This window comes from Periplaneta americana, chromosome 17, assembly GCF_040183065.1.
Source record: "Periplaneta americana isolate PAMFEO1 chromosome 17, P.americana_PAMFEO1_priV1, whole genome shotgun sequence".
Lineage (NCBI taxonomy): Eukaryota > Metazoa > Arthropoda > Insecta > Blattodea > Blattidae > Periplaneta > Periplaneta americana.
Genome location: NC_091133.1, coordinates 7,137,223 through 7,159,007, shown reverse-complemented (window position 1 = coordinate 7,159,007; position 21,785 = coordinate 7,137,223). Strand labels below are relative to the sequence as shown.

The 21,785-nt window shown below is 36.8% G+C and overlaps 1 protein-coding gene across 1 annotated transcript in view; it reads right to left on the bottom strand.

Annotated features, from left to right (window-relative positions):
- Positions 1 to 469, bottom strand: part of LOC138692581 (ankyrin repeat domain-containing protein 23-like) — a 68,962-nt gene extending 68,493 nt beyond the window's left edge. The window contains exon 1 of the mRNA XM_069815578.1: positions 322 to 469. The gene's annotated coding sequence lies outside the window, so the exon portion shown is untranslated. The remainder of the gene's footprint in view (positions 1 to 321) is intronic.
- Between the last annotated feature and the right edge of the window lie 21,316 nt (positions 470 to 21,785).

Here is a 21,785-nt window from a genome sequence, read left to right as displayed (position 1 = left end):
TTTTTATATTTCGGATCAGAATTTATTTTTACTAAAATTTTGAATTATTATTTAATACTTTCCGTTTATAATTTTTTCTTCTTATTAATAATTTTGCTGCGTATTGCGAAAACTTAGAATGCAATCTTTGTTGGGTTTCGGTTATTTTTCTTGCTTAATGCGTCAAATTTCATTTACTTCCAATCCACATATGAGAAAATAGGCTATTTTTTGTAAAGAAACTAATTTATCTGTTTCTCTGCAAATATATAAGATCAATTTCTCTGTTGTTGTAATATGTGATTATGAAGAAGGAGCTGTTGTTACACAGCCAGAACTTACCTTGTGAATTAAAAATGAAGTTATGTTAACACTGAGCGAAACGAAGAACGATGCTAACAACAATGACGGAGTTCTTGTCAATTCCCAACACAATCTTTCACAGACTTTCTACACGGAGAGAAAAGTGAAGAAGTTCGAACCAAAAACACTTGGTTGAAAACGAGAATGAGTAGTGATGTTGAGAAGTTATATAGAGCCTTATCTACTGATTAACAAATAGCCAGATAAAGCTGTCAGACAGCTTACATAGGCAGGGACGAGGAGATCATGCAAGTGGCGCTTGAAGACAGCAAATACGAGAAAGACCTGGTATTAAAAATGTTACAGTGTAACGATAAGATAACGCAATGATTTTGATTTTAAAATAAATATTAATAGTCTAAGATATCTGTAGAGAGAAATCACGTGACTGGTACCAAAAGTCAAGAGCTTGTTATCGTGTTCAGAGTTTGCACAACAATCCACTTACCGTGTTATAAAGGTTTCTGTGTCTCTTAATTACTGAACGAAATCTCATTTCCTGTGGACATATTTTCCTTCCAAGCGTTGAAAATAATCCTGTAGTAAAAGTCTCTTCTCGTATTCCATAGAGAAGAATATCACGCCCACCCATTAGACTTAGCTGGTTTCGACATTACATTGACACATTTGTTCATTCATCGATGGTGTTTTGTAAAAACAGCGCTATCAACAAAATCAGGAGGTCTAAAAAAATTGTTTTAAGATCCATCTTTTCTTACAATATGTTACTTTACTTCAGTATTTTCACATTTTTTTCATATACCAAGGAAATGTATTCTTGGAGAAATGATTTATAACAATTTATTAAAGTGAAGCCACAAAATTGTTGATAGCGCCCTTCTTACAAAACACCAGCGATATGAAGACAATGGTAATACGATAGTCTCAAATCCGGGCTGAATGTTGTGTGGTACAGAATTTAGAAATTCCTCTATAATTATATGTGGAGACACGTGTATTATTAGATTAGGTTTTGTCGAAATGAAAGGTAGAAAACATGATTACTGCAACATAACGATTGACATAGAAAATAAATCTTCTCAATAAACATTTGAAGTACGATTTGCCACTGGACATGTTTGGCGTAAGTAGCCACAACGAGCCCTAAAGAGTAAGTGATCATGCAAATCTTGAAGATGTTATACAGAGTCGAGCACCAAGAAATTTGCTTATAAACTACAGTAAGTTAAAAAAATACACAACATAGGAAAACAAAGAGTCAGTGTAAACTATAGCAAGAATCTGAAGGAAAACAATGTTACAAAATACGCTCACAGAATTCTTCATGTAGTAACAGTTCCCAGGGTTCTTCAGAAATCCCTCAATTTTTTTTCAATAACATTATAACGCACGTAAAATCATGACTTCCTTAAAGAATGAAGCGCAACATCACGGTCTTGTTTCAGCTGTTTTCTTTCGGTTGCTCCGGCAACGTGTAGGCATATCTGAAGATGCAAGAATTGAAATCATCTCGTCGGGAATCCTTTGCTCCCACGGCTTTATTTATTGTCCTGTAGCCTGTAGGCCCTATCACTAGCTTACTTAATAATATTTTCGGGCACTACAACTGCTCGTGTTTATATTTTTGTAGGACGATCATGCAATAAGATTTGAAATTTTATCTGCTGTACTGCGAACGTCTTTATTAATTGAATTTATTTCTTTATGATACAGTATAGGCCTTCTAAAACACATTATTTAAATAATTTCTCAGTCCTCGAAATTACTTATATGAAAAATATCATGTTTTAAATTAATTAATACTTCCATGCTATTTGTTTTCCCTACGAACGACTGCCTTGTGTGGGTTGCCTATCGTCCAGGCTTAAGGTATATGTACACCTTTACATACAAAAAATTTTGTTTTGCATAATTTTGCTCTGTAAAATTTTTATCCAATTGAGAATGGTACCAGAAAGAGAATGAAGTTAACAGATCCCTTGAAATTATGTCTAAATTGTTTATAAAAATGATTTTGTTCATAATTTTGACATACAACTTGAAACATGATAGCTCATGCAGTTTTTAAGATAGACCCACAGTTTTTCACTATTTTATAACTAAAACTATTCTTTAGTGCCTGACATAGAGCTATTTTTTATTTTCATTTACGTTAATTAAATATTACCATATATGTAACTTATACTAATATTTTATGTTGCATAAATCATGTAAAAATCCATTATTATTAACTATATTAATGTTATTTTACTCATTGTCAGGTACTGGGGGGACATTTCAAGCTTCAAAATGACACCAATATCTTCTTGGTATCACCATATTTGACTGAGATATCATGATTAAAAGAATTAAATATTCTAAAATTACTGTTTACAGGAAATGAGCCACAAACTTTCAGAGCCTAGAACACTCCATCATCATATGTTACCCCTTAAGCAGCTTCATGTCGGTCCAGTTTCAGCTTCTTTCTGCCTCTCAAATACCTCCTCCTTGTTTTAACTTCAGGTGTTGAATGTTTTTTTTTTTTTGCATTTTTGTCCCTATTTTCCATTGGTGCAACAAATCTTGCGATGGTGTTTGTCCCAGGGTTTATGCCCTCCTCCTCAGAAATTTAATTTCTGCTTTTGGACTCTTATTAAAATGACGTACAACATCACTGACATACAAATTTACAGTTTTATGACTAACAGTAAAAGATTATAAATTACTTCATTATGTAAAAAAGTGTTTTCAATCTAATGATCATGCCCTGATATCTATGCATCTATTTTGGGACTAGAAAAAAGTTTATTTTACAAGCAATGCTGGACGAGGGGATTGACTGCTACGAGGATCACTCCAAAAGTAATCCACAATATTTATTTAAAAATTACAATTTTATCTTACAGCTTTGCTATTTTCATAGAATGTAGATACATCCTTCAGGAAAAATACGTCACTTGTTCACATAATCCCCGCACCTTTGAACTGCCTTAGGCCACCTTGGAATGAGGGCCTTTATACCTGCACGATAAAAGTCTGGACCAACACGTCTGAGCCAATCTTTAGTAGTGTGAACGAGGGAGTCATCATCTTCAAACCACGTTCATTCAGTTTACCAAAGCATGGTAGTCGCATGGTGCCAGATCAGGACTGTAAAGCGGATGTTTCAGTGTTGTCCATCCAGGTTTTCTGATCTGGTCTGTGGTCTTGTGACTGACTGTTGCCATGCGTTGTCGTGCAATAGCAGAACATTCTGCTTCTCCCGATGTGGTCGAACACAACCGACTCAGTCGAGCTTGAAGTTTCTTGAGAGTTGTCACATATGCATCAGAATTAATGGTGGTTCCGTGTGGAATAATGTACACAAGCAATAGTCCTTCTGAATCGAAAAGCATAGCAGCCATAACATTTCCTGTCAAAGGCGCAGTTTTGAATTTATTTTCTTCGGTGAATTTGCATGATGCCACTCCATTGTCTGCCTCTTTATCTCCGATCAAAATCGTGGAGCAATGTTACATTTCCTGTCACAATTCTTGCAAATAATGCTTCTCCACCATTCTCATACTGGTCCAAAAGTTCGCTGCACACTGTTTTTCTGGTTTCTTTGTGGGCTTCTGTTAACATCCTCGGAACCCACCTGGTACAAACCTTTTTTTTAACCCCAACTGTTTCAATACTCTGCACACAATTTGCTTCTTCTATTCCAACTTGGAGTGATAATTCTTTCACTGTTACAGTTTGTCACCCACAGTTGTTAAAGCGCTGCACGTTGTCAGATCTTCGTGGAGTGCAGGGTCATCCACTACAAGGAGCATCCCGAATATTTCACAAGATAATCTGCTTGCCCACCGACTACCGTACTGCGATCGACAGCTGCATATCCATACACCTTTTTTCAAACTCTTGTGAATGTTTCCCACTGTCTCGTTCTCACAGCACAGGAACTCTACAACAGCACATTGCTTCTGACGAATGTCAAGTAGGCTACAGGAGCCATCTTGAAGAAGTGTCATCATGGCGCCACTCACGAGAACGACTTCAATTAATTTTGAATACAAGGACGAAGGATGTATCTATGACCTCCATAAATTGCAAAGGTTTAGAATAAAAAATAAGTTTTAAAAAATATTTTGCATTACTTTTGGAGTGATCTTCGTTGAAGTGACCATGGCTGATGACGCAGAATTTTGGAAAATGAGACTTATCTGAAAAACCATAAGGCATAAATCGAAAATTCTTATATCAAATTAAAGGGTAGAAAATTCTCTATTAAAATAGTTACATTTTGAAAATTCCAATTTTTCATCATTTTTTGCGTTTTGTGGGTGTACATATCCTATCTTAAAATGAAGGTCTTTGTACTGTAACAATTAACCAAACAATTCAACGTTATCAAAACACAAACACGTTTTTTATATATTTTACATGAACACAAGGAATTTATTTGATTGTTTATTTTGTATTATGTTGTTGTTTAGTCAACTGTCTGAAGGCAGGTCTGAACCTTACAAGCGATACCATCAAGGCACCACTTATGAGGCAACTAAGCCAGGAGATAATGGGATAGGGTCGCCAGTTCCTTTCATTAGAATTACAGGTTTTAGTGCGTTATTTTACGACGCTGTATCAACATCTCTGGTTATTTAGCGTCTGAATGAAACGAAGGTGATAATGCTGGTGAAATGAGTCTGGGGTCCAGCACCGATAGTTATCCAGCATTTGCTCGTATTGGTTTGAATGAAAAACCCCGGAAAAAACCTCAACCAGATAACTTGCCCAGACTGGGATTCGAAGTCAGGTCACCTGGTTTCGCGGTCAGACACGGTAACTGTTACTCCACAGGTGTGGTCTAGAATATCACGCACAGCCTACATTTTTATTCCGATAAGTTGTTAGACTGCACTGAAACAAAAGCAATAAAAGATAATGTTATCTAAATTAACAATATTAAAAAAACGGCTTTATAAACAGTATGGCATTCTCAATTAAGAAGAATTTGGTGTCAAAAATGGATTTTTGGAAAAATGTTTTTCGTAATCTACATAGTGTAATTATTTATATTGTGTATAAATTACGTTTTTTTTACGTTTCAGTGCATTTGTTTCGAATATATATTTTTCTATGCCCTAGAGCCTTTTCTCAAAAACTATAATTTCCAATGCTATGATTTTTAGGAGTTTTGATTGTATATTGCTGAACATTTAGAACCACAATTATATTAATTCATTACTTACATTTTTATTTTTAGCGTATTATATGAAGAAAGAAAATACTATTCTTGCAACACTAAGTTCAAAAGTTTACAAATAAAAAACTAATATGCATACGGTATTTATTATAGTTCAGTATAAGGTGCTTAATATGTATGTATTTATTCACACTGCAAATGGGTATATACCCGGTGGCAGTGGTAACTAATTACACTCAATAATGACAATTAGTAATAAAGACAACTAATAGAAAACGATAAATAATAATAATAATAATAATAATAATAATAATAATAATAATAATAACAAGGAGCATCCTAAATTAAATGAAGCATGGTCACTTAAAATTACATTTAAAGTAAATCTAATTCGTATCTTAACCCTAAGTTCGAACTAAGACCCAAGAGTGTGACAGGTTCATACCTGCACAAGTACCTTTCGGCACTAAACTTATTTCGCTGTCAACTTACTCACTGCGCTGATTCTATCCTGATTTCACTAACATCTCTAACCATTTCACTGTTCAGATACTTTACATAGCCACTTCACTGACACCAACACATTTCACTTACACAGTAGACTTCACTGACACTACACACTTCACTGACACAACACACTTCCTCACTGATAGAACACTTCAAATAACAAGATATCAATTACACTCTTTAAATAATGTGTATAATATACTACCGTCTACTAGTAAAGTCCTTAAGCCTATTTTTAAATACATTTTTGGTTATTGGTAAAGCCTTTAGTAAGTCTGCACCCTGATAGTACGATTGAGAAAAGAAAACGTTCCAGTGTCCTTCCTCTGTCTTCTTTCCCTCAATTTATATTAGTGGTCGTTCCTTGAAGAGTAATTTGGCGGTTGCAACCTATTTTTTATTTCTCTCCAGGCAGGCTCACCTCTGTATGTTTTGAACATTGCGCATAATTGAATTCGCGTTCTCCGGTCCGTGAGTGTGTCCCATTTTAATGGTGAATTATTACGACAACACTTGAGAGCCCGTTTATGAATCTTTTCCAGTGTCTTAATATGTTCTCATCAGTAAGGATCCCAACATGCAGCACCATATTCCATTACTGGACGTACTAGTGATTTATATGCTTAGGAGAATATTTGGGGCTAAGGGAAATGAAGTTACAGTAGGATGAAGAAAGTTACACAACGCAGAACTGCACGCATTCTATTCTTCACCTGACATAATCAGGAATATTAAATCCAGACGTTTGAGATAGACAGGGCATTTAGCACGTATGGGCGAATCCAGACTTAGATTTGTGGGAGGTGGGATATGATGGTAGAGACTGGATTAATCTTGCTCAGGATAGAGACTGATAGCGGGCTTATGTGAAGGTGGCAATGAACCTCCGGCTTCTTTAAAAAGCATTTGTAAGTAAGTAAGTAATCTTACATCAGTGTTAGTTTCATACAGACCGCGAAGGTGGCTCATGCGTTCAGGACTCGCATTCGGAAGGTCCGCGGTTCGATCCCAAGACCGACTAACCTGATTGTGTTTTTTCGGTGATTTTCCACAGTTACTTAGACAAATACTGGTTTGGAATTTTCATTGTCACGGTACATTTCCAGTCACTTACCGTGTATAAAATAATTTAGATATCATATCATTCATCTTCATCTCATTCCATAGATATATTCAGGTCAAGACGCATGTCTTCGTCCGCTTACGGGAGGGGGCGTCCTCTCTGCAATCGTCCCTAGGTTCCCAGCATTCCGCTATATCTCAACCAAGATTTATTTCCTAAAAGAGTATATCCAAGGGCGCTTCGACATCTTGGAAGGACCGTTGGAATGGGTCACTTTGGTGTTATGAACTTAGGGCGGGGGATACGGGGGCCTCCATTGTGGGAGGGGTCACATCCGACCGGTGATCTAACTCGCCCCTAGCAACCGTTACCTAACCTAACCTTACCTAGCTTCATACAGTAAAAATTTCTAATTAATTCCACAATTAGGATTCATATTATGGCTTTTTCATACACAAAAGGCATAACTATTAAATATTTATAATATAATTATGCATATATCTTACACTACGTTATTAGCTTATATATTTTTTTCCATTGAATACAGTTCTTTGCCTTTAAGCATAAACAATTTCATGTCTTTAACTTAAAAACTATGTAATGATTTTAAAAAAAGTTGTATTTCCGATTAAATCCCCCATTAAACTGACACGAAAGAAAAGAAAATCGCCTTTCAAAAATTCTTACTGAAATAAAAGAAACATAGGAAATCAAATAATCTCTCAAATATTGTCAACAGAAGTTAGTATTTTCTTAACTAGTGAAGAATTTGTTTCAGGAAAGTGGTGTTACCTTACGAAACGAAATAACATCTCGTTGCCGTCCACGATCCTCGATCCGAGGCAGAAGAGATCAAGTCTTTGATGTACAACAACGAATATTACTATGTTTGTAATCCCACGATTTGTAAATCGTAGCCAATAAAGCTTCTTTGCCACGATTGCAGATTCTCTTGCTGTTCTCCACATTAAATGTCGATTATTTCAGTGTCAGTGAATCCTTCATTTCGTTATATGTTGGCAAGCCATGTTTCTACAAGGTCAATGACCGTTTACTGAACATATGATTGCAAGACTTGCGTATAGTCTGAACTGACAGGCGTTCCATAGTACTTTACGATCACCGGACTGACGTCTGATCTGAGTTTCGTTATGAGTTTCATGTGTTAAATCGAGGGCTTAGGGCTATCACCACGGCATGGCGCGTCCTCAGGTTGCAGATCGAGGAGACGGCCTCCAGATATGGAAGGTAGCTGTGAATATATTAAATAAGCAGTCGCGGACAGCCAATGAGGGGTGGTCCTCCAGCTTGGGGGTTCGGCGAAGGGCTAACAACCCATCACCGTAAAAGCAGCTTGTTACGAATCCTTTAAATAAGCCTCGGAATGGGACTGATTCTCTGGCATGACCACAGCAAAGGAATAAGGTTTTGAGATTTGGTACTTGGATAGTACGAGTCTATATAGAACAGGAGGGGTAACATTAGTTGCAAAAGAACTAGCTAGATATAGAATAGACTTTGTGGGAGTATAGGAGGTTAGGTTACATGGGAACGGCATAAAACAAATAGATTGCTTGTTGTATTATGAGGAAGGACACTATAATCACCAATTATTAGGAACAGGATTCTTTATTCATAAAAGAATAAAATCAGCAGTAAAAAGGTCGAATTTATCAGTGATAGGTTATCGTATTTAGTACTTAAGGATCGATGGTGCCATATCGTAGTTATAAATGCTCATGCCCCTACAGAAGAGAAAGACGACCATATAAAGGATAGCTTCTATGAGCAATTGGAACAATCTTTTGATTAGTTACCTAGATATCACATGAAAATTTCATTGGGGGATTTCAATGCTAACGTAGGACGGGAGGATATTTTTAAACCGACTATTGGAAAAGAACGCCTAACTTACATATAACTAGTAATGACAATGGAGTTAGGTTAGTCCGCTTTGCGACATCAAAAAATTTAATTGTCAAAAGTACAACATTCTCCCATAAGGATATACATAAATACACTTGGACTTCTCCAGATGGATTGACACATAACCAGATAGATCACATCTTGATAGATAAAAGAAGACATACTAGTATAGTAGCCATTCGAACCTTCAGGGGGGCAGACTGTAATTCTGACCATTATTTGATAATTTGAGAACTAAGAGAAAAACTATTAGTAGCCAAGCGAGTAGAGCAACAAGTTAATATTAGAAGATTCAACATTCCGAAATTAAAGGACGAGGAAACTAAGCAACATTATCAGGTAGAAATTTCAAATAGGTTTGGCGTATTTTTTTATTTTATTTTATTGGGTTATTTTACGACGCTGTATCAACATCTAGGTTATTTAGCGTCTGAATGAAATGAAGGTGATAATGCCGGTGAAATGAGTCCTGGGTCCAGCAACGAAAGTTACCCAGCATTTGTTCGTATTGGGTTGAGGGAAAACCCCGGAAAAAAACCTCAACCAGGTAACTTGCCCCGACCGGGATTCGAACCCGAGCCACATGGTTTCGCGGCCAGACGTACTGACCGTTAGTCCACGGTTTGCCGTATTGGCAAGTTCCGACGAAGTTGAGGAAGAGTTAGATGTTAATAGCATATGGGAAAATATCCGAGATAATATCAAAATTGCAGCTGAACGAGCATAGGTTACTATGAAACTGAGAAAAAGAAACCGTGGTTTGATTAAGATTGTTGCATGGTAGTAGAAAGAAGGAAACAGGCAAAATTGAAATTCTTACAGGATCCAGTTGAGGCGAATAGAGATAATTATTTCAATAAAAGACGGGAAGCAAATCGTAAGCTTAGGAATAAAAAGAGAGATCACCAGGGGCGGCCGGTCCTTATGTGCTCATGTGCTACAGCACATAATAAATATAAGAGAGAAAAAGATTTTTATTTTGAAAACCTCAAAAATATTAATTTTAATTGCAATAGTTTCCGTATGTTTCCGTTCTCTATCGTTAAAGCATTTGAATCTTCCGCCTTGTTACGTTTCATCATTCACCCTCCACTGTAGTGCGAGATGTGCTAAGCACAAGAAAGATGTCGACAAGGAGGAATGCGCATGCTCCAGTTACCCATTTCACTTCCCCGCAAGCACCGAAAACCTCATGAAACTGCTCTCCCTTTTGTGCTCACGGAAGAGTAGCCAGACAGAATAGCCAACTTATGTATTTAGTACCTAAAACTCCGGTTATTAAAATAATGTAATTAATTACAAGCATTTCTTTTTTCTATTGGAAACTTGGTTTTTATTCGTTTTCAATTCTTCTAGTTAATAAAATTAGACATACATGTTTACCTTTGTAAATATATGCATTTTAGCTGTATTCAATTGCAGATTGTCTATTGTTTGAATAAGAGGGTTGGGGATACTAACACGTGGTCGGCACCAGGAAGGCTGGATACAGTCGTGTTTTTCAAATCTGTGTCTGAAGTGAGTGGTTGTTTGCATGGTGTATTATTTTGTGTTGTTAAGTGTTGTGTTTTTACTTCTTCGAGGTGAGTGCCAGTGTTGGACCATTGACATGAATTCAGTTGACAGTTTGTTAAAAATATTATTTTTTTCTAAATCTCTAGAAGATAAATTACACATTAAACAGTTAGGTAGACCGGTCCCAGACTTAAACACACAAAACAGCGAAAGGAACCGGAAGTCGGGAATACACAAGACAGTTGAATAGGAAAGTGTATGATGCATGTAAATCGATTTATGGTTGTAATATTAGAAATTCACCCTTCTGCTTTCCTTGTCTTCTTTTTGGAAACAGTGATACATTTAGCAAAACAGGTGTCAAAGATCTTGGCCATCTTAATTATTTAATTAAAGTCCATGGTGCAAATAAGAAGCATATCAACAATGTGTTGGATGTCTCTTTGCTTGACACAGTTAATATTACGATGGAAGAGTAATGGAACGGAGAAAAATTCTCTTCGGCGCCGGGATTTGAACCCGGGTTTTCAGCTCTACGTGCTGACGCTTTATCCACTAAGCCCCACCGGATTCCACCCCGGCGTCGGAAGAATCGTCTCAGTTTTAAGTTCCAACTCTTGGGTTCCCTCTAGTGACCGCCCTCTGCACTACGTCATAGATATCTATGAAACTAGGACCGAAGTCCACATATGTACTGAGGTGCACTCGTAATGAGTGACTAGTTGGCCGGGATCCGACGGAATAAGCGCCGTCTTAAATCACAAAGTGATTTACGCATTTCATATATATTATTATAATGTACCGAAGTACATATGATATTTCCATGCAGATATTCTGCGTCATCATACGATGAAAGAGTAATGGAACGGATATGCGTAAATCACTTCGTGATTTAAGACGGCGCTTATTCCGTCGGATCCCGGCCAACTAGTCACTCATTACGAGTGCACCTCAGCACATATGTGGACTTCGGTACTAGTTTCATAGATATCTATCACATAGTACAGAGGGTGGCCACTAGAGGGAACCCAAGAGTTGGAACTTGAAACTGAGACGATTCTTCCGACGCCGGGGTGGAATCCGGTGTGGCTTAGTGGATAAAGCGTCAGCACGTAGAGCTGAAAACCCGGGTTCAAATCCCGGCGCCGGAGAGAATTTTTCTCCGTTCCATTACTCTTCCATCGTATGATGACGCAGAATATCTGCATGGAAATATCATATGTACTTCGGTACATAATAATAATAATAATAATAATAATAATAATAATAATATATACAGTTAATATTGCCACAACATTAAGCAGAGCCTACCAAGATAATATTATGACACGACCAACAGGTAGAAAAAAATAGACACATTCTTTCCAGAATAATTGATTGCGTTAAGTTCTGCCGTGCCTTTGTGCTCGCTCTCAGGGGACATGATGAATCTAACGAATCAGAAAATCCTGGTGTTTTTTTAGGACTCGTAGAGCTTATTAGCTGCATTGAAAATCCTGTAAAAGAACATATGGAGTCAAATAATGTTTCCAAAGGGACTTCGGACACTATTCAAAACGAGCTGTTAGATTGTTCATTTAATTTTAATAATAATAATAATTATTATTGTAGCACATGCGTTTAAAAAGTCACGAGCCGCCACTGGAGATCACTTGAAGGAAAAAGTGAATGAGGTAGAAACAAATAGTAAAAATAAAAACATTCGAGATTTATATAAGGGCATAAAGGAATTCAAGAATGGATATCAGGCAAGAGTAAACGTGATCAAGGATGAGAATGGTGACTTGCTTGCAGATGCTCATTCAATCTTGAACAGATGGTAAAACTATTTTGGACTACTACTAAATATACATAGGCCAAATAGAAATGATCGTGACGAAATTGAAATACAAACTGCAGAGCCATTTATACCCCTACCCACACTTTCTGAAGTCGAAATTGCGATAGAAAATTTGAAAAATTGTAACTTAAGTGTCCAGGTATTGATCAAATTCCAGCAGAATTATCACAAGAGGATGGAAGCGCATTATCTAACGAAATTTATAAGCTTGTACTTGCTATTTGGGAAAAGGAAATTGTACCAGAACAATGGAAGGAGTCCATAATCGTACCTATCTTTGAGAAGGGGGACAAGACTAACTGTAGTAACGTTCCAGGAATATCACTTTTGTTGACGTCGTACAAAATTTTGTCCAATATTCTTTTCAGAAGATTAACTCCATATGTAGATGAAATTATTGGGAACCATCAGTGTGGTTTTAGGCGTAATAGATCAACTATTGACCAGATATTTTGTATTCTACAGATAATGGAGAAAAATGGGAGTATAAGGGTACAGTGTATCAGTTATTCATAGATTTCAAAAAGGCTTATGACTCGGTTAAGAGGGAAGTTGATATTCTTATTGAATTTGGTATTCCCAAGAAACTAGTTCGATTAATTAAAAAGTGTCTCAGTGAAACGTACAGCGGAGTTCGCATAGGCCAGTTTCTGTCAGATGTTTTTCCAATTCACTGTGGGCTAAAGTAAGGAGATGCACTATCATCTTTACTTTTTAACTTTGCTCTAGAGTATGCCATTAGGAAAGTACAGGATAACAGAGAGGGTTTGGAATTGAACGGGTTACATCAGCTGCTTGTCTATGCGGATGACGTGAATATGTTAGGACAAAATCCATAAACGATTAGGGAAAACACGGGAATTTTTACTGGTAGCAAGTAAAGAAATAGGTTTGGAAGTAAATCCCAAAAAGACAAAGTATATGATTATGTCTCGTGACGAGAATATTGTACGAAATGGAAATATAAAAATTGGAAATTTATCTTTTGAAGAGATGGAGAAGTTCAAATATCTTGGAGCAACAGTAACAAATATAAATGATACTTGGGAAGAAATTAAACACAGAATAAATATGGGAAATGCCTGTTATTATTCGGTTGAGAAGCTTTTATCATCCAGTCTCCTGTCAAAAAATCTGAAAGTTACAATTTATAAAACAGTTATATTACCGGTTGTTCTTTATGGTTGTGAAACTTGGACTCTCACTTTGAGAGAGAAACGTAGGTTAAGGGTGTTTGAGAATAAGGTGCTTAGGAAAATATTTGGGGTTAAGAGGGATGAAGTTACAGGAGAATGGAGAAAGTTACACAACATAGAACTGCACGCATTATATTCTTCACCTGACAAACTTAGGAATATTAAATCCAGACGTTTGAGATGAGCAGGGCATGTAGCACGTATGGGCGAATCCAGAAATGCATGTAGATTGTTAGTTGGGAGGCCGGAGGGGAAAAAAGAACTTTAGGGAGGCCGAGACTTAGAGATAATATTAAAATGGATTTGAGGGAGGTGATATGTGATGATAGAGAATGGATTAATATTGCCCAGGATAGGGACCAATGGCGGGCTTATGTGAGGGCGGCAATGAACCTCCGGGTTCCTTAAAAGCCAGCAAGTAATGAAGTGTGGTGAAATTAACGTAATTACAAAAATTGATATTTTCAGGTTTTTACACCAGTCGATAATAATTAGTTCTTCTACTACAGAGACTAAACGGGGAGGAGCGCTCCACAATGACTCTTTCCATACTCAGGTGTTTCCACGAACATAATAAAGTTGAAAGCATGGCTGCGTCTACAGCGTCTTTGACCCAAGCTGGGAGAACGTGTTTTTATTCACATAAGTGAGAAATAATATCCAGTGTCTAATTTTGTAAACAGTTCCTGTCGATGAAAAGATTCAATGTGAAGCGCCATTACGAGAGAAAGCATAAAAATGATTACAAACATATAGAAGGTAAGGAATGTGCTGATGTGGTAAAGCGTATGAAATTGGAAAGTGATGAAGATGAATGCAATGTATTAATTAAATTCTTTTCACTGAGTTAGCCATATTCGAAACTCCACTCTCAGTAGATATCAAAACTGTGTGCGACCCTGGTGTACAGTTGGATTTCATTGAACGTGAATGTCATCGTCGCCTTTCTGAAATAATGAAGACAAAAATGCTATTGATATGGTGCAGTTCTATAAAGACCTTGATAAAACACAATTTAAGCACTTACGTAAGAACGCCGCTCAACTTATTTTTATGTTTGGTAGCACTTATGTTTGCAAGCAGGGGTTTTATGTGTTGAAACAGTTGAAAAAAAAAGAACAGGGAAAGGCTTTCTGATATCAATCTGAAAAACAGCCTTCGAATTTTTTTGGTAAATAGCATCTCAGCTAACATAAAAATATTAGTGAACAATAGGAAATGTCAGGTTTCAACCAGTCAGTGCAGAGTTATTTGAAAGTGAATGTACATTGATAGTTGTTTGTGAGCATTAAAAGAACAATATTTCAGGTTTTATAATAAAAATAGGATTTAAGAAGTTAATTTATTTTATTTGTTCGTAACCATATGTTTACTATTAAAACTTTCAATACTAGTTAAATATGTATTTTGTATTCTATTATTACTAAGTTACACAACACAGAACTGCACTCATTGTATTCTTCACCTGACATAATTAGGAACATTAAATCCAGACGTTTGAGATGGGCAGGGCATGTAGCACGTATGAGCGAATCCAGAAATGCATATAGAGTGTTAGTTGGGAGGCCGGAGTGAAACAGACCTTTGAGGAGGCCAGGACGTAGATGGGAGGATAATATTAAAATGGATTTCAGGGAGATGGGATACGATGATAGAGAATGGATTAATCTGCACAGGATAGAGACCGATGGCGGGCTTATGCGAGGGCGAAAATGAACCTTCGGGTTCCTTAAAACCTATTTGTAAGTAAGTATTCTATTATTATTATTATTATTATTATTATTATTATTATTATTACTGTTACATTGTTATTGATATATGAGCATCTGAAAATTTATTTGCTTAACACTGCAGTTCTGTTTGACGCCGGAGAACGGAGACCGTAAACAACGGAGCTCACGCTCCGACTACAGTCTCCTGGTCCACAACCAGTTTTGGAGCTTACAACTCTGACACTACTGTTCTACTTGGTCACAAAAATCGTAACTCAGTTCCGAACAGTCTTGTGTATAATACAATTCGTAACTACGAAACATGATGATATAGTTCATCTGAAATAAGCGTATTGTCTGTTAAGAATTTTGTTGTGACTAAAACATCGATTGTAGTTATGTCAGTTTCACATTAAGCCCTCGAAATGAAGGAATAGCTAAGTGACGAGAGGTCGAGGAATGTGAAAATGTTTGAATGACGTAAAATGCATTTTCTCTCCCGCGGCTTCAGTTGTTGGCAGTTTACGACGTACTAAAATATTATATGGAAATTTCCAGAAACAAATTATTCGTAAGTTACAAAATGCATATCGTTCTGGTGAGTGCCATGGTGAAAACTTCATTGCTTCAACGTCCCTTCAACGTCACAATCCAGTTCATTCGAGACAGAAAAAGCATAAATAGAAGAACATACAATGTATTTTAGTATTGTAAAATATTAGTAATATAAAAGGTAAAAGGTATCCCCGTAACATGCCATGAAGGCACTTGGGGGGCATGGAGGTAGGGCCTCAGGCGCGGATACAAGGGGGGTCTGGGGGGCTATAGACCCCCCTATCAGTTCAAAGACCTTTTTTTATTTAAAATTTACAAAGCATTATTTTTTCATTCATATAACTTATATGATTTCTTCACTCTCTAAATTTCATATTATTTTGCTATTTTACTTTCGCATACAAACTCTCTTTACAGTTCGCAGTGAATAGATCAGGTAAGTGGTCGCATTCCTTAGGGGTCGTTACCAAGGGGTTTAACAACAGCTCGGACTTCGAAACGGAAATCTAACGGTAACCACCCCTACCACACTGTAGCTATGTAGGCCGCTGCCAATACCTTTGTTATCGTATCGTTACAATAGCCACTACATTGGACTTCTGAATTGAGACGAGAAGTGATCAGTCCGTACAGGTGAATTATTTAGTGTAACAGTTATAAGAAATTATAAAATGTCGAAACGTAAGTTTCAAACAAATATCTTACAATTCATCAAGAAGCCGTGTGGTGAAGTGAAAGAAAAGTGCAGTACGGATGACAATGATACGACTGATGAAGAAAAGTGTATGCCTGTTAATACCGTAACAGTGGAATCGGTTATGTGCGGTGAAAGTGATGACCAGGGAAAGGATTTATATGTAAATACATATTTACTTATAAAGCTAATATAATTTATATTTTGCATTATCTTTATGTTTCACAATGTGTAGGGTTGAAAAATCCTACTTTTATTTTCCATATTTTTCCATATTTTAGAGTTTAGTACATATTTTCGTTAATTTCCATATATTTTCCATATTTCATATAAAACAGTCCATATTATATTAGGTTTAACAATAAAACAAAACAAAATTCCATTAACTTTTAAAAATACATTTCAACAATAGAGATTTAAACACATGTTCAGTAATCCCTTTAACATCAGAGTTATTTGAAAATTAGCAGTCCTATCAACAATGGGAAAGTAAGTTACAAAACTGTATTAATTTAATTTAAAATTTTTAACAGACTTCAGTTGTGCAGCTCAACAGTTAAATGCCAGTCAGAGTACACATAGGTTCAGTTTTGTAAATCATACTATAAAGACGGTAAATATGCCAAAAGTACGTCATTCAGTCAATTTAAAATCAAAACTAACAAGTTACATTTCAGAATTTAAAGAAGATGGTTTATCAACTGACAATAAAATATTATTTTGTAATTTGTGTCAGTGTGCAGTATCATCTACACAAAAGTTCCTGGTGCAACAACACATTACAACTAGTAAACATCAGGCCAACAAACAACTAAATTCCAAGCAGAGACAATTGTTTTTAACACAACCAACAACATCGAATGTAAGATCTGAGTTTAACATCGACCTGTGCCGTTCTCTCATCTCTGCTGATATTCCTCTCTACAAACTAAAGAATAAGGTCTTCAGGGAATTCCTTGAAAAATATACTCAACATACAATCCCGGATGAGTCAACACTTAGGAAGACGTATGCTCCATCCATCTACGATGAGACAATACAGAAGATAAGAGATGAAATTAAAGATAGTTCAATTTGGGTTTCCATTGATGAGACTCCCGACAAAGAAGGTAGACTTGTTGGTAATGTAGTTATCGGTTTGTTAAGTGAACAATATTCTGAACGAATTCTTTTACATTGTGATGTTCTAGAAAAGTGCAATAACAAAACTATAGTTAAACTGTTCAACGAAGCTATGGGTATCCTGTGGCCAAAGGGTATTATGTACGATAATGTGTTATTCTTTATTAGCGATGCTGCCCCTTATATGGTCAAAGCTGGACAAGCATTATCTGTTGTATATCCTAAATTGACTCATTTTACTTGTGTGGCGCATGCATTTCATCGTGTGGCAGAAGTGGTCAGAGACAATTTCCCTAAAGTAGATTTGTTGATTTCATCAGTGAAAAAAGTATTTCTCAAAGCTCCCAGTAGAGTTAACGTGTTGAAAGAAATGTACCCTGAAATTCCATTGCCACCAAAGCCAATTTTAACTAGATGGGGTACATGGCTAGAAGCAGTTGAATATTATGCCGAACATATAGACTCTATTAACAATGTTCTCCTTGCATTGGACTCTGAAGATGCAGTCTCAATTGATACTGCGAAAACAGTTACCTGTGACATAAGTGTGAAGAATGACTTAGCTCACATTCAGCATACATTTTCATGCATCATAAAAACGCTCAAAAGTCTCCAAAATAGGCACCTTTCACTATCTGAAAGTTTTGAAATTATAAATAGTACTGTGGAACAACTGAATCGTGGTAGAGGTAAAGTTGCAGATGCAGTAAGAGCTAAGGTGGACACTGTACTTTCAAAAAACCCTGGATATGAAGAACTACAAAAGGTTGTTGCTGTGATGAGTGGTGAATCAACAGTGAAGATTAACTTGGACTTATCCCCAGCAGACATTGTGAAATTGAATTATGTACCAGTTACTTCTTGTGACGTCGAACGCTCTTTTAGTCAGTATAAATCTATCCTCAGAGACAATAGAAGAAGATTCACTTTTCAGCACTTGAAAGAAATGTTTGTAACCTATTGTTATGGTAACAGACAATAAAAATTGTGTTTTGTTGAAACTACATTGGAAGATAAGGTACGTCCATTATATTTTTTGTTTAGTTTGATTAAAATGTACCAATATTTAACGTACATAGTCATTTTTTTATAATTTTAAGTCCATATTTAATTCCATATTTTGGTAAAAATCCATATTTAATTCCATATTTTGGTAAAAATAACTACATATATATTTACATATTTCATATATTTTTAGTCCATATAAATCCGTTCCCTGGTGATGACGCTAGTTCGACCACACATAATGTATTAGATATTGGTAGCTTAGTGGAAAAAGAAATATGTAGTAACGAGATAAAATACAAAGCTCTAACAAATCCGTGGATACCACACGAAAAATATCCATTTCCGAAGACATTAGAATCGGGACAGTCTAGACAATTTCAGCGTGCGTGGCTTAAAAGATTTCCATAGCTCTCTTACAGTAAGAAGGATGAAGGTGCGTTCTGACACGTGTGCGTTTCATTCAGACCTAAAGAGGGAGGGCGAAGCAAAGTCACGTTACAGAATTTAGTTACGAAACCTCTAAGAAAATTCAAAAAGGCCTCTGAAATATTCAGGAGACATTCAGAGAACAGTTATCATAAAACTGCTCTCTTAAAATGTGACAACTTTAAACGTTCTGGTTCAATTGAATAATGAAGTGTTACAAACAGTGCGAGAAAACAGGATGAAACTTGTCGCAATAGTAAAAACAATTATTTTGTGCGGCCGACAAAATATTCCATTATGAGGACACAGGGATCATGGTGCGATTGACTAGGAAAGCGAAAATCAAAACGAAGGTGATTTCAGGGAGCTTCTAAAATATCGCGTTGATGCCGGTGATCAGATTCTGCATAGTCATCTTAAAAATGTCCCCAAAAACTCATCTCTAACAAGTAAAACAACGCAAAACGATCTCATAAACTGTTGTGGCACCATTATTGAAAAGAAAATTGTTGAAGAGGTTAACCAAAGTAAATATTTTTCTATCTCAGTAGATGAAACAACCGACATCAGTTCCAATGAGCAACTATCATCATGTGTGCGATTCGTAGACCGAGAAAAGTGTTACTTGCATGAGGAATTTTTGAGATTCGTAGTGGTGCAAGGTCTAAGTGGAGAGGCATTGTCAAAAGTTGTTTTAAGTGAACTGTGGGACTTAGGTCTAGACATTTTGAATCTTCGCGGACAGGGTTATGACGGCGGTGCTAATATGTCGGGGAAGTTTCGCGGTGACCAAGCGCGAATTTTAAAAGAGCAGCCTCTCGCATACTATATGCACTGTGCCTCACATTGCCTAAATTTGTCACATTGAAAATCGTGCTCTGTTCCCAGTGTTAGACAAACTGTAGACACAGTAGCTGAAATAGCAAAATATTTTAGGGAGTCTAGCAAGCGGTCAATCATGATGAAAGGAAAAACTAGTCAAATATCCCCTGAACACAAGAAAACGAAACTAAAGACCTTGTGTGAAACAAGATTGAAGGGCATGACGCAGTGTTACAATTTTTAGACATTTTCTCCGCAGTTATATCATTCCTGGAAGATTTTGGATCCTATGGTACAAAGGCACATTTGATGCTTAACTCAATTCTAAAATTCGAATTCATAATTTCATTGCATATTTTAGCAGAAGTATTTGGAATAACACTGTGTGTTTCGCGGAAGCTATAGAGCCCAAATCTCGAACTAAGTCAGTGCTACCAGATGGTTGAATGTGTCATGAATACTCTTCAGGCCTGCCGAGATAATAACACTTATAATTTTCTTTTTGAGAAGGCTGTTGCATTGGCTCAATCTGTAGACGTAGAAGTAAATGTACCTCGAGTTGCATCCAGACAAATCCATCGCAATAATGTTGCGTCTAAGTCTCTTAAAGATTATTACTGCCTCAATGTATTTCTTCCTTTTCTTGATCACCTTCTAAGCGACTTGTCAGTACGATTTTCGCCTGCTAGGCACAGTCATGTAATTAAACTCCAATCTTTGATTCCTAACTTTTTACACGATCCTGATAAAAATATCGATGTCATCCTACAAGTTGCAACGATTTATGAACAGGATCTGCCAGGAACTATTCCAGAGCTTAGAGGAGAGCTACATTTGTGGTTTCAATTTTGGAAGGAGCAACAAAAAAACCAGACACGGCTATAGGAGCTTTGCTGCATACTAGGAATAATTTCTACCCCAATATAAGAGAGCTGCTCACCATATTATGTGTCATGCCAGTGACAACTTGCACCGCGGAACGGTCATTCTCAACACTGAGACGTGTGAAAACCTACCTCAGATCGACGATGAACCAGGACAAACTGAATGGTTTGGTATTGCTCAACATTCATCGTAACATTGACGTAAGTCCGGACGAAGCCATAGAACTTTTCGCAAGAAAACATCCCAGACGACTTCAGCTTCGTTAAACTGTAAGTAACATTTAATCGACTTTCCATTCCAGTCACCATTTCCTTTAGAATTAGAACTAACTGAAGACTTAGAACCTATATTGTTGTGGTTTATTTATTTGTTTTTAATTCCATTGTTCTGTGTTATGATTATACTACTGTTAATTGAGGGGTTGGGTGCAAGAAAGAGCACTTCTCTCAAATGCAAGTTTTGAGAAAATTGATGTTGAAAATTCAAACCGTAATAATGTTATCTATGCACGCCTTTACATTTTGGGTACCGGTACTCCTGACCTCTATGATCACAGTATTGAACTACAACTTTGTGATCATATGCATAACAGATCAGAGAACATGATAAAGCGTTTTACTCAAAAAGGGCACATCCTCTAAAATGCCCTTCTTGCACCCAGCCCCTCAATTACTATTAGCCTGGGCCCCCATGCTTTCCATGACCTCGGCACTAGAATGAGGTGGTGTGGTCGGCACCACGCTCTGACCGCCTTTTACTCCCGGGAAAACCCCGGTACTCAATTTTATAGGAGGCTGAGTGAACCTCGGGGCCCTTCTGAAAGTTTGGCAAGGAGAAAAAATCCTGCCACCACCTGGGATCGAACCCCGGACCTTCCAGTTCGTAGCCAGCTGCTCTACCAACTGAGCTACCCGGCCGCCCTGAAATATTAGTAATATAAATTAAGATAATTGTCTACAACGACTACACCATCGATTTATTAGTTTTGGCATTCTTAGCTGGATTACGTGTTTACTTGTGACTTTTGTAGGTGTTGATTGC